Below are 15,000 nucleotides of genomic sequence, written 5' to 3'. Positions count from 1 at the left end.
CCCACTTGGCACTCCGATCCGAGTCGTTTGCTCGCGGCTTCAGCATATCAAGCAAGCCGGAGATCTCACCCATTTAAAGTTTGAGAATAGGTTGAGGTCGTTTCGGCCCCAAGGCCTCTAATCATTCGCTTTACCGGATGAGACTCGTACGAGCACCAGCTATCCTGAGGGAAACTTCGGAGGGAACCAGCTACTAGATGGTTCGATTAGTCTTTCGCCCCTATACCCAGCTCCGACGATCGATTTGCACGTCAGAATCGCTACGGACCTCCATCAGGGTTTCCCCTGACTTCGTCCTGGCCAGGCATAGTTCACCATCTTTCGGGTCCCAACGTGTACGCTCTAGGTGCGCCTCACCTCGCAATGAGGACGAGACGCCCCGGGAGTGCGGAGGCCGCCGCCCCGTGAAGGGCGGGGAAGCCCCATCCTCCCTCGGCCCGCGCAAGGCGAGACCTTCACTTTCATTACGCCTTTAGGTTTCGTACAGCCCAATGACTCGCGCACATGTTAGACTCCTTGGTCCGTGTTTCAAGACGGGTCGTGAAATTGTCCAAAGCTGAAGCGCCGCTGACGGGAGCGATTATTCCGCCCGAGAGCATCCCGAGCCAACAGCGGCGCGGGTCCGGGGCCGGGCCAGGTAGGTCCGTCATCCGGGAAGAACCGCGCGCGCTTGCCGGGAGCCCGAGCGCCCAAAGGGGCGAATCGACTCCTCCAGATATACCGCCGGGCAGCCAGCCAGGACACCGGGGCTCTGCCCAACAGACGCGAACCGAGGCCCGCGGAAGGACAGGCTGCGCACCCGGGCCGTAGGCCGGCACCCAGCGGGTCGCGACGTCCTACTAGGGGAGAAGTGCGGCCCACCGCACACCGGAACGGCCCCGCCCCGCGGCGAGTGGAAAGGCAACCGGACACGACCCCGCCGCGAATTGCTCCGCGCGGGCGGCCGGCCCCATCTGCCGAGGGCGGAGGCCAGTGGCCGGATGGGCGTGAATCTCACCCGTTCGACCTTTCGGACTTCTCACGTTTACCCCAGAACGGTTTCACGTACTTTTGAACTCTCTCTTCAAAGTTCTTTTCAACTTTCCCTCACGGTACTTGTTCGCTATCGGTCTCGTGGTCATATTTAGTCTCAGATGGAGTTTACCACCCACTTGGAGCTGCACTCTCAAGCAACCCGACTCGAAGGAGAGGTCCCGCCGACGCTCGCACCGGCCGCTACGGGCCTGGCACCCTCTACGGGCCGTGGCCTCATTCAAGTTGGACTTGGGCTCGGCGCGAGGCGTCGGGGTAGTGGACCCTCCCAAACACCACATGCCACGACAGGCGGCAGCCTGCGGGGTTCGGTGCTGGACTCTTCCCTGTTCGCTCGCCGCTACTGGGGGAATCCTTGTTAGTTTCTTTTCCTCCGCTTAGTAATATGCTTAAATTCAGCGGGTAGTCTCGCCTGCTCTGAGGTCGTTGTACGAGGTGTCGCACGCCACACCGCCAGCCGGCTGTGCACGCTACCGAGTAAGTACCGGTATGCGAACCGCCAGGCGACGGGCGCGCATCGCACGTTTAAGGAGACGCGGCCGGCCCCACAGGCGGCCACGACACTCCCAGGTCTGCGAAGCGGGGCAAACGCCGCGCGCTTCAGTATACGTAGCCGACCCTCAGCCAGACGTGGCCCGGGAACGGAATCCATGGACCGCAATGTGCGTTCGAAACGTCGATGTTCATGTGTCCTGCAGTTCACATGTCGACGCGCAATTTGCTGCGTTCTTCATCGACCCACGAGCCGAGTGATCCACCGTCCTGGGTGATCTTTTCATAGTTTCCACCATCTCTTTCGAGACAGTTGCATAGGCGGGACTGAGGCGTGTGGCGGCCCTGTTCCAGCGTTCAGTGTCCAACGGCCTCACGGCCGATGGGCGTCGTACGGCTCCACACCGGAGCGGACAGGCAGTCGGGCGAAAGTCATTCAAAACCGGCGCCAGGCGCCAGGTGCCGCAGGCCAGCCGCTCCAGCGCTTCAGCGCTCGTACCACACAACATTGCCGTTAGTTTTGAGACGAACGCGTGGTTCCGCACGCGGCGCACGGCTACTGCGAGCCGTACAGGTAGCTGCGTGTTGCGCGACACGACACGCACATCGAAAGACATGCAGTCTAGTCGGTAATGATCCTTCCGCAGGTTCACCTACGGAAACCTTGTTACGACTTTTACTTCCTCTAAATGATCAAGTTTGGTCATCTTTCCGGTAGCATCGGCAACGACAGAGTCAATGCCGCGTACCAGTCCGAAGACCTCACTAAATCATTCAATCGGTAGTAGCGACGGGCGGTGTGTACAAAGGGCAGGGACGTAATCAACGCGAGCTTATGACTCGCGCTTACTGGGAATTCCTCGTTCATGGGGAACAATTGCAAGCCCCAATCCCTAGCACGAAGGAGGTTCAGCGGGTTACCCCGACCTTTCGGCCTAGGAAGACACGCTGATTCCTTCAGTGTAGCGCGCGTGCGGCCCAGAACATCTAAGGGCATCACAGACCTGTTATTGCTCAATCTCGTGCGGCTAGAAGCCGCCTGTCCCTCTAAGAAGAAAAGTAATCGCTGACAGCACGAAGGATGTCACGCGACTAGTTAGCAGGCTAGAGTCTCGTTCGTTATCGGAATTAACCAGACAAATCGCTCCACCAACTAAGAACGGCCATGCACCACCACCCACCGAATCAAGAAAGAGCTATCAATCTGTCAATCCTTCCGGTGTCCGGGCCTGGTGAGGTTTCCCGTGTTGAGTCAAATTAAGCCGCAGGCTCCACTCCTGGTGGTGCCCTTCCGTCAATTCCTTTAAGTTTCAGCTTTGCAACCATACTTCCCCCGGAACCCAAAAGCTTTGGTTTCCCGGAGGCTGCCCGCCGAGTCATCGGAGGAACTGCGGCGGATCGCTGGCTGGCATCGTTTATGGTTAGAACTAGGGCGGTATCTGATCGCCTTCGAACCTCTAACTTTCGTTCTTGATTAATGAAAACATACTTGGCAAATGCTTTCGCTTCTGTTCGTCTTGCGACGATCCAAGAATTTCACCTCTAACGTCGCAATACGAATGCCCCCGCCTGTCCCTATTAATCATTACCTCGGGTTCCGAAAACCAACAAAATAGAACCGAGGTCCTATTCCATTATTCCATGCACACAGTATTCAGGCGGGCTTGCCTGCTTTAAGCACTCTAATTTGTTCAAAGTAAACGTGCCGGCCCACCGAGACACTCAATAAAGAGCACCCTGGTAGGATTTCAACGGGGTCCGCCTCGGGACGCACGAGCACGCACGAGGCGGTCGCACGCCTTCGGCTCGCCCCACCGGCAGGACGTCCCACGATACATGCCAGTTAAACACCGACGGGCGGTGAACCAACAGCGTGGGACACAAATCCAACTACGAGCTTTTTAACCGCAACAACTTTAATATACGCTATTGGAGCTGGAATTACCGCGGCTGCTGGCACCAGACTTGCCCTCCAATAGATACTCGTTAAAGGATTTAAAGTGTACTCATTCCGATTACGGGGCCTCGGATGAGTCCCGTATCGTTATTTTTCGTCACTACCTCCCCGTGCCGGGAGTGGGTAATTTGCGCGCCTGCTGCCTTCCTTGGATGTGGTAGCCGTTTCTCAGGCTCCCTCTCCGGAATCGAACCCTGATTCCCCGTTACCCGTTACAACCATGGTAGGCGCAGAACCTACCATCGACAGTTGATAAGGCAGACATTTGAAAGATGCGTCGCCGGTACGAGGACCGTGCGATCAGCCCAAAGTTATTCAGAGTCACCAAGGCAAACGGACCGGACGAGCCGACCGATTGGTTTTGATCTAATAAAAGCGTCCCTTCCATCTCTGGTCGGGACTCTGTTTGCATGTATTAGCTCTAGAATTACCACAGTTATCCAAGTAACGTGGGTACGATCTAAGGAACCATAACTGATTTAATGAGCCATTCGCGGTTTCACCTTAATGCGGCTTGTACTGAGACATGCATGGCTTAATCTTTGAGACAAGCATATGACTACTGGCAGGATCAACCAGGGAGCTGCGTCAACTAGAGCTGAGCAGCCGGCCGCCCGGGAGTGTGTCCCGGGGGCCCGCGCGAACACGCAAGCGTCCGCTCAATTATTCTGCAAACAGGAGGAGGCTGAGCTCCCCTGCACAACACACCTCGAAACCCTCTCAGGTCCCGGCGGCGCGCAGCGCCGTCCTAAGTACTTGGTCGGGTTCGAGAGAGGCGCAATCGCCCGGAGTTAGGCGAGTAGACGCTTTAGGTGCGACCACCCGTGCTCCCAACTGAGCTTGCCGCTGCCGACAGAGGCCCGGGAGCGTGCTGTCGTGGCATTGCCGGCGGGAGACAACACGCGCCACCTACGGTGACCGGCAGCTCCAACGCCAGCGCCACAGAAGGACAAAAGCCCCACTTGGGTGCCGAAGCGAACTCTCCCAGCACAGCGCACGCGCCAACACGTCCGCACAGCTGCGATACAAACCACCTGCGAGAACCGCTGGGGCGACCGAGCAGCAGACGGCGTCGCGGCGCCGAGCGCCGGGCGGCGGCGCATCCTCAGCGCACACAGTCCTCAATCGGACCAGCACACTGCAGATGGCCACCGCGCTTCGCACCGGGCCCGCGAGGACCTACTTTGGCCGCAAGGCGCCGCGAGCAGGGGGCGCCGGCGCGCAGCTGCGCCGCCTGCCGCGTCCGTCGGCCGGCGCGCCTGCCACTGGCCGCCCCCACCAGCCGGCTGTAGCGCGTGCGCCCACGCACCGCGCTGCCAGCACGCCGGGCGGCCCCCCCTCACCGGCCGGGGACGGTCCCACCCAGCCACCGCCGCGTATCGCCTCACACCCAGATCCCCTTTCGCGTTCGTGGGCATGGTGGGTCCCCTTTCACGTTCGTGGGCATGGTGGGTATCCCTGAAACAACCGGTTAATAGCTCGACCGATCGTCGCCAACACTGATTCACCTCTAGCGAGAACAACCGCACCACAACGGGTTACCTGTTGTTCATTTGCGTAACGTCACCAGCAAACGTAGACGTCCATCGCCATTTGCAACGAGTATTGCATGCCTGTGTCAGGTGTCACAACACACTACGTCTGCCCACATAGACGCAACAACATGTGCACGCCTCGAGAACACGTGGAAGGTAGCCCCCGTACGTATGCGGTGTCCATTGCGCGAACGACTGTCAGCCGGCCTCTGCAGGATGTCGCAGATGTGGAACGCGGTGCAACATGCTATCACGGTGTGTGAGAAGAGACGACTACGTCCGAATACACGCTCCACTACATCAACAGACTGCTCATGCTGATCGCCATCCAGGGCGTCCGTTCCTCCCACACGTCTGAATGGCGTACCACACTGCAATCCAGCTCTTATAGGGAGACGACACGTAGCTGCGTGCACAATATTTGGACTGTATGGTCTGCCGTTGCTAGGCGCAGTCGTCGTACGGTCACACATGTGCCACGATGTATCATTCAGTACATACGGACCAATGTGCAGTACAGTTTGTGGGTTTTGCGTACATCGGCGGACAGGTGACAGGCCGTACCACAACGTAGGCTGAGTACGTCGGCATGCGAAGGGCATTGAACATGCAAACTTCTCAACGACCAGCTTGCGAAGGCAGGGGGGAAGGGGGGGGGGCATGTACGTCCTGCTGCTATCCACATTACAGTGTATAGCAGGAGCATGTGGAAAGTCAGCAACACCTGCAAGGTGTTTAACATGACGCGATACACAGGGGACCGGGCAGTGCGAATAGCGAACTATATTGCGAGGGTTGCGGTTAGGCAACACTACACTAATTTAACGAGTTGCATAACAATTACAGAGCAGGTTCAGCGACAACGTGCGTCAGGTTAAGGCGCAATATAGGTTAGGTTGAGGCACAATATAGGTTAGGTTAAGGCACAACATGGGTTACGTTAAGGCACAAATTGGGTTACGTTAAGGCACAACATGGGTTACGTTAAGGCACAACATGGGTTACGTTAAGGCACAAATTAGGTTACGTTAAGGCACAAATTAGGTTACGTTAAGGCACAAATTAGGTTACGTTAAGGCACAAATTAGGTTACGTTAAGGCACAAATTAGGTTACGTTAAGGCACAAATTAGGTTACGTTAAGGCACAAATTAGGTTACGTTAAGGCACAAATTAGGTTACGTTAAGGCACAAATTAGGTTACGTTAAGGCACAAATTAGGTTACGTTAAGGCACAAATTAGGTTACGTTAAGGCACAAATTAGGTTACGTTAAGGCACAAATTAGGTTACGTTAAGGCACAAATTAGGTTACGTTAAGGCACAAATTAGGTTACGTTAAGGCACAAATTAGGTTACGTTAAGGCACAAATTAGGTTACGTTAAGGTACAATATGGGTTAGGTTAAGGTACAATATGGGTTAGGTTAAGGTACAATATGGGTTAGGTTAAGGTACAATATGGGTTAGGTTAAGGTACAATATGGGTTAGGTTAAGGCACAACGTAGGTTAGGTTAAGGCACAACGTAGGTTAGGTTAAGGCACAACATAGGTTAGGTTAAGGCACAACATAGGTTAGGTTAAGGCACAACATAGGTTAGGTTAAGGCACAACATAGGTTAGGTTAAGGCACAACATAGGTTAGGTTAAGGCACAACATAGGTTAGGTTAAGGCACAACATAGGTTAGGTTAAGGCACAACATAGGTTAGGTTAAGGCACAACATAGGTTAGGTTAAGGCACAACATAGGTTAGGTTAAGGCACAACATAGGTTAGGTTAAGGCACAACGTAGGTTAGGTTAAGGCACAACGTAGGTTAGGTTAAGGCACAACGTAGGTTAGGTTAAGGCACAACGTAGGTTAGGTTAAGGCACAACATAGGTTAGGTTAAGGCACAACGTAGGTTAGGTTAAGGCACAACGTAGGTTAGGTTAAGGCACAACGTAGGTTAGGTTAAGGCACAACGTAGGTTAGGTTAAGGCACAACGTAGGTTAGGTTAAGGCACAACGTAGGTTAGGTTAAGGCACAACGTAGGTTAGGTTAAGGCACAACGTAGGTTAGGTTAAGGCACAACGTAGGTTAGGTTAAGGCACAACGTAGGTTAGGTTAAGGCACAACATAGGTTAGGTTAAGGCACAACATAGGTTAGGTTAAGGCACAACATAGGTTAGGTTAAGGCACAACATAGGTTAGGTTAAGGCACAACATAGGTTAGGTTAAGGCACAACATAGGTTAGGTTAAGGCACAACATAGGTTAGGTTAAGGCACAACATAGGTTAGGTTAAGGCACAACATAGGTTAGGTTAAGGCACAACATAGGTTAGGTTAAGGCACAACGTAGGTTAGGTTAAGGCACAACGTAGGTTAGGTTAAGGCACAACGTAGGTTAGGTTAAGGCACAACGTAGGTTAGGTTAAGGCACAACGTAGGTTAGGTTAAGGCACAACGTAGGTTAGGTTAAGGCACAACGTAGGTTAGGTTAAGGTACAACGTAGGTTAGGTTAAGGTACAACGTAGGTTAGGTTAAGGTACAACGTAGGTTAGGTTAAGGTACAACGTAGGTTAGGTTAAGGTACAACGTAGGTTAGGTTAAGGTACAACGTAGGTTAGGTTAAGGTACAACGTAGGTTAGGTTAAGGTACAACGTAGGTTAGGTGAAGGCGCAATGTAGGTTAGGTTAAGGTACGATATACCTTAGGTTAAGGTACAATATCGCTTAGGTTAAGGTACAATATAGCTTAGGTTAAGGTACACGTTGTAGGGAAAGGTGTATTTTGGGGGGGGGAGGGGGCGGCAGGTTCGTTGATAGTGATTATCGTAAGTGCATGCCTGCGGGATCATCCGATTTGTCACGTCAGGATGCACTTGTGGCTCATGACAGGCGGCGCTCCGATTCCAAGGTTGTGGCAGATCTGTGTCTTTCATTCCTGCCATTGTTTGTGTACTGTGACAGGAGGCAGTATTGTGATGTTGGGTGCACCCCTGTGTAGGACATGTGTGGGTGTTCGTGGCTTAGCTGAGCAATGGCGGATGTCGGAAGGGTGGGATATTCTGTTTTCTGGGTGGACCTCCCGGTCTGGTTATGATAGTGTGGATTGTGTAATGTGGCGGAGAGGATGCACCGGATGTTCTTCCATGCTGGTGGTTAGATATTGTGTGTGTGCCTGTTAGAGGCAGAGAGTAGTGTGTGATAGTGTCTGGCTGACGTGTGGTTCTCATTGTGTGCAGAGTCTTTCAGCATGTATAGGGACGGTTGTATATATTATCTGTATTCTGATGGCTCTGCATCTATTACTAATCAGTGCCGTGTATACGGTTACTCTGGTTCCAGTCGAAACTGTTCTATCTCTGTACATTAGTGACACTGCGGCTCCACTATGTTGCCGCCCCTGTCGGCCGTTTCCCCCAGTGTGTGGCTAATGATTATCAGCAATCAGTCTATTAGTCAATACCGGTAGTGTGACGACGTGAAATGTCCGGGATGGGGGAAGCTACACGCTTCCCGTGGGTCAGGGCCTAGAAAGACTCTTCCCACGCAGGAGGCTCGGACTGTCATTACTCTTCCGAGAAATATATTTGCCCAGCGTTTTTTGCGACTGCGAGTGCGACGCGTACGAGTACCGACATGGATGGGGCGCTTCCTAGCTGATCGCTCAGCATCGGAGAAATATATTTGCCCAACGTTTTTTGCGACTGCGAGTGCAACGCCCAAGGGTACCGACGTGGATGGGGCGCTTCCTAGCTGATCGCTCGGCATGGGAATCCGTACAGTGAGCAATGCGATCGCGTCTGTAGCTTGTACGTGGTACAGCTCGCAGCTCATGTATAGGGACAAATTTTTTTTTTTTTTTTTTTTTTTTTTTTTTTTTTTTTTTTTTTTTTTTACAAATTTATTCTACATTATATGGTCCATCCCTTAAACATAAATGGACCTTACAATCTCTAATACTTTTTATTTCTAATACTATTTACAATGGTTAGTGTATTTCATATTTTATGTTTTTGTACAACATTTTTTAACAGAACTTCTGTATTTACTGATTTACATATATCTGTTATTAAATTCTACATTTCAAAGTTACAAGTTTTCTACTATGTTTTACAAGTTCACAATGTTAGGTTACTAATTTACATGTATCTGTTATTAATTTCTACATTTTAAAGTTACAAGTTTTCTACTACATTTACAAGTTCACAATGTTAAGTTTCTACAAGTTCACAATTATCTGTTTGCTACTTCTACTTTTGTTATTTATATGTTACAATTTATTCGGCCTACTTAGCCCTACTGGCTATTCCAGTAGGTTACCATCCCTAGGGACGTGGACCCGGGCCGCTACTGTCTGCTAACCACTGCCTTTTTCTATTTTTTCATTACACCCATCACCGGTTTCCCAACACCGCATCTACTCTACGTATAGCGCTCCTACTACTTTTCTACATATTTGAGCGCTATCTACTAGACTACTCTACTGTCTTCAGTTGGCTAGACTGGAGCGGAGGAACCCTCTTCTTGGTGGGACGATCCAGCTCGCAGTGTCCGGCCTGACCTGAGGTGGCCGGTACGGTCCATCCTGGAAGGCGGCCGGCCCAGCGCGACGGCGGCCCCACCATTCTTCTTCCATCGCCCCGAGTTCCCTTCCAAGGAAAGGAAGGGAAGGGAGCGTCCAACTCTCTTCCTCTCCTCCTACTCCATCTCTTTTTCTGTCCGGTAGGCACCAGGGGCTTGGCAGGCCATGTCCCCTAGTGCTTGTCATAGTCGAGCTATTCTTATATTACTATATATTATACATTTGTAAAGCTACTTTTGATATTTTTGTTGTTATTTTGTCTAATATTTGTACTTTTTCTTCATCCCATATTATTTCCCGTATAGTGTTGGTGTTTAGTCTATATCTTTCCTCTTGAACTTCTCTAGTGAGAGTGGTGCACTCTAATACGACATGTTCTGGGGTGCCTACCTGGACCCCACATTCGCACTCTTCTGTCTCCTTTTTCCCTATCCTGTGTAAATACACAGGGTAGGGTCCATGCCCTGTGAGGAAATGTATTAGACCTTGACTTGGTTGGAATTTTTTATATTTTAATCTTTCTTTTATATTCGGAAAAATTTCATAGACCCTTCTTGCTGTTTGAGAGTTATCCCATTGTTGTTGCCATATGCTTATTGTTTCATCTCTTATTTCTTTTTTATTTCCCAAATGTTTCCCCATTATTTCCCTAATTTTGTCAAAATTACCCTTCTTTAACCAATAATTGGCTGCTTTCTGTCTTATTAGTAAGTCTAATGGGCAAAGACCCATTATGACTAGTAACCCATCTGTCGGTGTTGTTCCAAATGCCCCTATAGATCGCAGTAGTATATTTCTCTGTATTCTCCTCACAGCCATGGAAGGCTTCAGAAGGCGCAACCTGTGGGCCCATAAACTCGATCCATATCCCATCATCGACACTAGCAAGCTGCCATGGTATAGTTTGATGACATTTGGCGGTAAATGAAATCGTTGCTGTCCTATTCTTATTAGCTTATGCATTATCGATAATGTTTTCCCTCCTACTTGGTCGATGTGGGTCTTGAAGTTCCATCCTTGATCCAGGTAGACACCCAGATATTTACTTACGTTTTTCCTTATTACGTTTGCGTTGTCGATCCTGATTGACGGATCCCTTAACATTTTCCCTTTCAAGAGCATATAGTTAGATTTCTGTGGCGCAATTGCCATCTTGGAATTTCGACACCAGGTAGTTAGAATTTTCATTATTTCTCTACTTCGTCCTTCCAGTTGTTGTCTGCTGTTTCCATGCGTTAGAATTAGCAGGTCGTCCGCGTATGCAACGGCCCCCAATACTGATGCTTCCTGCTGCAGGGAGTGCAGCAACGGCTCCATATTTATGTCCCAAAATATGGGGCCGCAAACTGATCCCTGTGGACATCCTTTAGAGATGTTCTTAGTCACAACCGCATTCGGAGACGTCATCTGTACCACCCGGTCTCTACAGTAGCTCTTGAAACATTTGTATAGTGCTGCCGGACACTGCATTTCCTGCAAGCAGGTAAACAGCGCCGGCCACCACAAATTATCAAACGCCCCTGAGATGTCCACCATTACTCCTAGAACATATGTACAGGTCGACGAGCTGACAAGTTCGGCCGCCGTGTTGATCGCGTCCTCCGTCGATTTTCCACGGCGGAATCCGAACTGCCACTCGTGCATCCCTGCCATTTCTCGATGACCGGTCAGTCTCGCACAGAGCAATTTTTCTAGGGCTTTGCCCATGGTATCTAGCAGACATATTGGCCTATATGCTTTACATTCCATTGGATCCTTATCTGGCTTCCTAAGTATTATTACTTCCGCTCTTTTCCATCTTAGTGGAAAAGTGCCTCTTTCCAAACATTTATTGTAAAGACTTGCCAATTTTGGAGCTATTTTTTCTTTTATTGCCTGAAGAACCTCGACCGTGACCCTGTCGGGTCCGGGAGATTTTCCTCTTTTTAGGTTTGATATCACTTCTACCACCTCCTGCGGTGAGAAGGGGTAGACTATTATGTTGTTATTATATTCTCTTTGTGCTCTCTCTCTTATAGCTGCCTGCTCCGGTGTGTCCTCAGTGGGATCATCATCCGGTAGCAGGGCTTGGAGGAGCACCGTTATTGTCTCTTGTCTTGTTGTGGTCGTTCTGTTTTCATTTGGTATTCTTATAGATGAGAGGACTGTTGGGGCTCTTATTTTTTCCCTTACTAGCTTATAAGGCTTTCCCCAGGGATCCATTGCTAAGTTATTTCTTACAAAATTTTCCCAACTTCTTTTCCTCACTTCTATGATTTCTCTTCTATATCTCTCCCTGTATTGCCTGTATATGTTTAGTCTATATTCTCTATCTTGTGGGTTGAATGTGCGCTGATACCTGCGTCTTGCCCTGCGCGTAGCCTGACGTAGGTCACTTAGTTCTGGAGTCCATGGTGCCGGGTGGACGCTTTGGACTCTGCTTCTCTTTGGTACGACTGCGTCAATTACCTCCTTTATGCTATTAACTATCTGCTCCGCTATCTCATCAATCTCGAGAGCCTCATCCAGCTCCGGCGGGCTATACTCCCGGGAGAGTCTTTCCCAGTCTACTTTTTTGTAGTCATATTCTGAAAGCCATTCCTGTGGCACTACCCTCTGTTCTGCTTTTAGTATATATTTAATTACATTGTGATCACTAGTTGTTACATTCTCCAATACCTCCCAATTATCTATTTTGTTGTTAGCCCTATTATTCGCCAGTGTTATATCAATGTTTGTTTTTGCTCCTGCTCTATTTGAATATGTGGGTATATCACTAGGTGTATTTATTACATCTAGATTTAGTTCACTTATTACATCTTCTAATTCTTGACCTTTTTCATCTTGTTCTCCGCTATGCCACAGGAATGACTTTGCATTTGCATCCATTGCAATTATTACTTGATAACCCTGTAATGATCTGCATATTACTTTTAATTGTTCTAAATACATAGTTATAGGTTCTCTGTACTGACAATAAATTGATACCAAATACCATTTTGTGTTAGAAGCTTGTACTTCAATTGTTACAATATGCTCATTTGTGAATTGATTTAATACTATTGTTTTTATATTTCTATTTAGAATCACTATTGCAGACATCGGTCTGTCTCCTTTCATAATTACTTGTGCTGTAGCTATCATTCCTGGGATTTTACCCTCCCGGGAGTACGGTTCTTGCATGCATAATATATCAGCTTTGTGTTCTTCCGCTAATTTACGTAATTCATAGTTTACGTGTGCACTTCTCATTGTATTTATTTGGAGAACTCTGAGATCCATTATGGGTGATATGTATGGAAATGATCTGCTGGCCATTCTTTGTTGGGGTCGAACCCTATTCGGCCGTATGTTGTTACCATTTGCGTATATATGTTATCTAGATTAAATTTTAAACCTCGTCTTTCATATACTTGTTTAACTATTTTTTGTAGTTGTTCATGTTCCGTTGGAATTCCTGCCGCTGCTAACTGAATGCAGTCGACATCCGCCAGAGCTGGATAAGTAATTCTCGAGCCGTTTCTGTGCCCCACTCTCACTAGTTGTCTAAGTGCAGTGGTTAGCAGGCCAGGTTCTTCTAATCTTGCCATCTGTAGAGCGTTCTCGCATATTTTATATGTGTCCTTAGGGTCCATTGCCCTGTATGTGACACTCATGCTTGTCTGATTGCTTTTATCTTGTCTCTGATTTTCTTGATCTCTTTTGGGCGAACTCGGTCGTCCGTCCGTGCCCTCCATCGGCAGTTTCTTTTCATTGTAAACGGACGACCGAGGTCGTCCGTATTTCTTTCCTGTACTGTTCTTTTCTGTGTCTTTGTTCTGTCTCTGTGTTGGTGTGATATGTTGTGTCAGGGGCGCCTCTGGTCTCCCACTTCTGCCCTCCATCGGCATTTCTTTGTTATGGAAAGTGGGCGACCGAGGTCGCCCTTCTGTTTGTACTTGTGCTTCTCTTGTGTTCGTTGTTTGTACTTGTGCATCTACCATATGTAGTGTCTGCACTTGTGCATCCTGCATTATGTTTTGTTTCTTGTCTTGTATCGATGATTCCCGTTGTGTCTTTGGTACCTCTGACTGTCCATCCCTACTTTCCATCTGCATTTTCCTGTCATAAAAAATGGGCGACCGAGGTCGCCCTTGTGTTTGTACTTGTTCTTCTTTCGTGTATACAGCTTGTACTTGTGTATCTGTCATTTTTTGTTTTTCTTTTCCTATCCTCTGTATTGTCTCTTGGTGGTATATTTTTGGTTGTGTTGTTCTTTTAATGGGAGTTATAGCAATGCAGTTTTGTGCTGTACATTTTGTGTGTTGTTTATTGTCTTGTGTGTTGTTTTTCGTTCCCTCATTTTCCTGCTGTTTGCCTGTGGTCCCTTTTGCCTCCTGTTCCCTTGCCCCTACTGCTTCCCTGATTTTTATGCCCCTTAGTGTATCCCTTAATTGCTTACTAGGTGATTTGTGCTTCTTTCTTTTTTCTTGGGGTTTACTCTCCATAATCTGTCCTTTGTATTAATCTCCCTAATAAAAGCTGATATGTGGGGCATTCTTTTGAGTTTGGTGCTCTACATTTTCTTTTCCCTCTTCGATTACATGGTATACATGTTTCCGGCCTGTTCTTTTCAGGGCACTCTTTCTTGTTGTGGTTATCTGTTCCACAGTGACCACAGGTGGGGTCACCCCAAGTACAATACTTCTGAACGTGGCCCAGATCCATGCATTTATGGCATCTGGGTACCACACAATAGTCCTTGACCGCCACTGAACTATATTCTACATATATTCTTCCACTTTGTATAAGCTCTTTCCTTAACGTTGGTGAGACTTCAACTACTTGATGGCCCGTATCTCTATCCTTTTTCCCCATCCTAAATTTCGGTCTAAATTCCTTTTTGAAATCTTGTAGGCTCATCTTTTCTTCGAAATTCTGCATGTGAATACATTCTGTTAGTTCTTCTGGTGTTAGTCTGTTCGAAACATCAAATATGGTCATTAATGGCCATCGTTTCTTTGTTTTCTCGCATATTACAGATCTCTGTAGGTCTTTATGCCCCATTATAGTGTTCCTATCCTGCTGTGTGGGGGTTTCCACTATTACTGCATTTTTAGCTATTACTACTTTATTTATTTTAACTTTTGCCTTGGTTGGGTTTATTACTCTCGTAAATATTTCTTTCACTTCTTTCACACTCTGTCCTTCTTTTGGTTTCAGAAATAATGCCACTCCTTGCTTCGCTGTCACTTTTTCTATACTCTCTTTCATGTTTATTTGTGGTTTCTGTGGTCCTCCTGCCACCACTGTGGCATATGTCTTTGTTCTTTCAGTCGTAATTTGTTTGTTTTGCCGTTCCAACTCTTTAATTCTTCCTTCTAGTTGGCTTTGGGCTATTGCCCACAAGGCCAACTTATCCTTTATCTCGTTAATCCTATCATTGCTCATCTT

At 48.5% G+C, this 15,000-nt stretch overlaps 2 non-coding genes and 1 pseudogene across 2 annotated transcripts; all 3 read right to left on the bottom strand.

Moving 5' to 3' along the window:
- Window positions 1-1,458, bottom strand: part of LOC126436170 (large subunit ribosomal RNA) — a 4,787-nt pseudogene extending 3,329 nt beyond the window's left edge.
- A 188-nt stretch (window positions 1,459-1,646) lies between these two features.
- On the bottom strand, window positions 1,647-1,801 carry LOC126436140 (5.8S ribosomal RNA). The gene has a single exon (XR_007580454.1). It is a non-coding gene; the product is annotated as a 5.8S ribosomal RNA (ribosomal RNA).
- A 353-nt stretch (window positions 1,802-2,154) lies between these two features.
- On the bottom strand, window positions 2,155-4,063 carry LOC126436150 (small subunit ribosomal RNA). The gene has a single exon (XR_007580463.1). It is a non-coding gene; the product is annotated as a small subunit ribosomal RNA (ribosomal RNA).
- Window positions 4,064-15,000: the final 10,937 nt, after the last annotated feature.

The sequence above is a fragment of the Schistocerca serialis genome, unplaced genomic scaffold (assembly GCF_023864345.2).
Source record: "Schistocerca serialis cubense isolate TAMUIC-IGC-003099 unplaced genomic scaffold, iqSchSeri2.2 HiC_scaffold_1228, whole genome shotgun sequence".
NCBI lineage: Eukaryota > Metazoa > Arthropoda > Insecta > Orthoptera > Acrididae > Schistocerca > Schistocerca serialis.
This window is presented reverse-complemented; position numbering and strand designations above follow the sequence as displayed.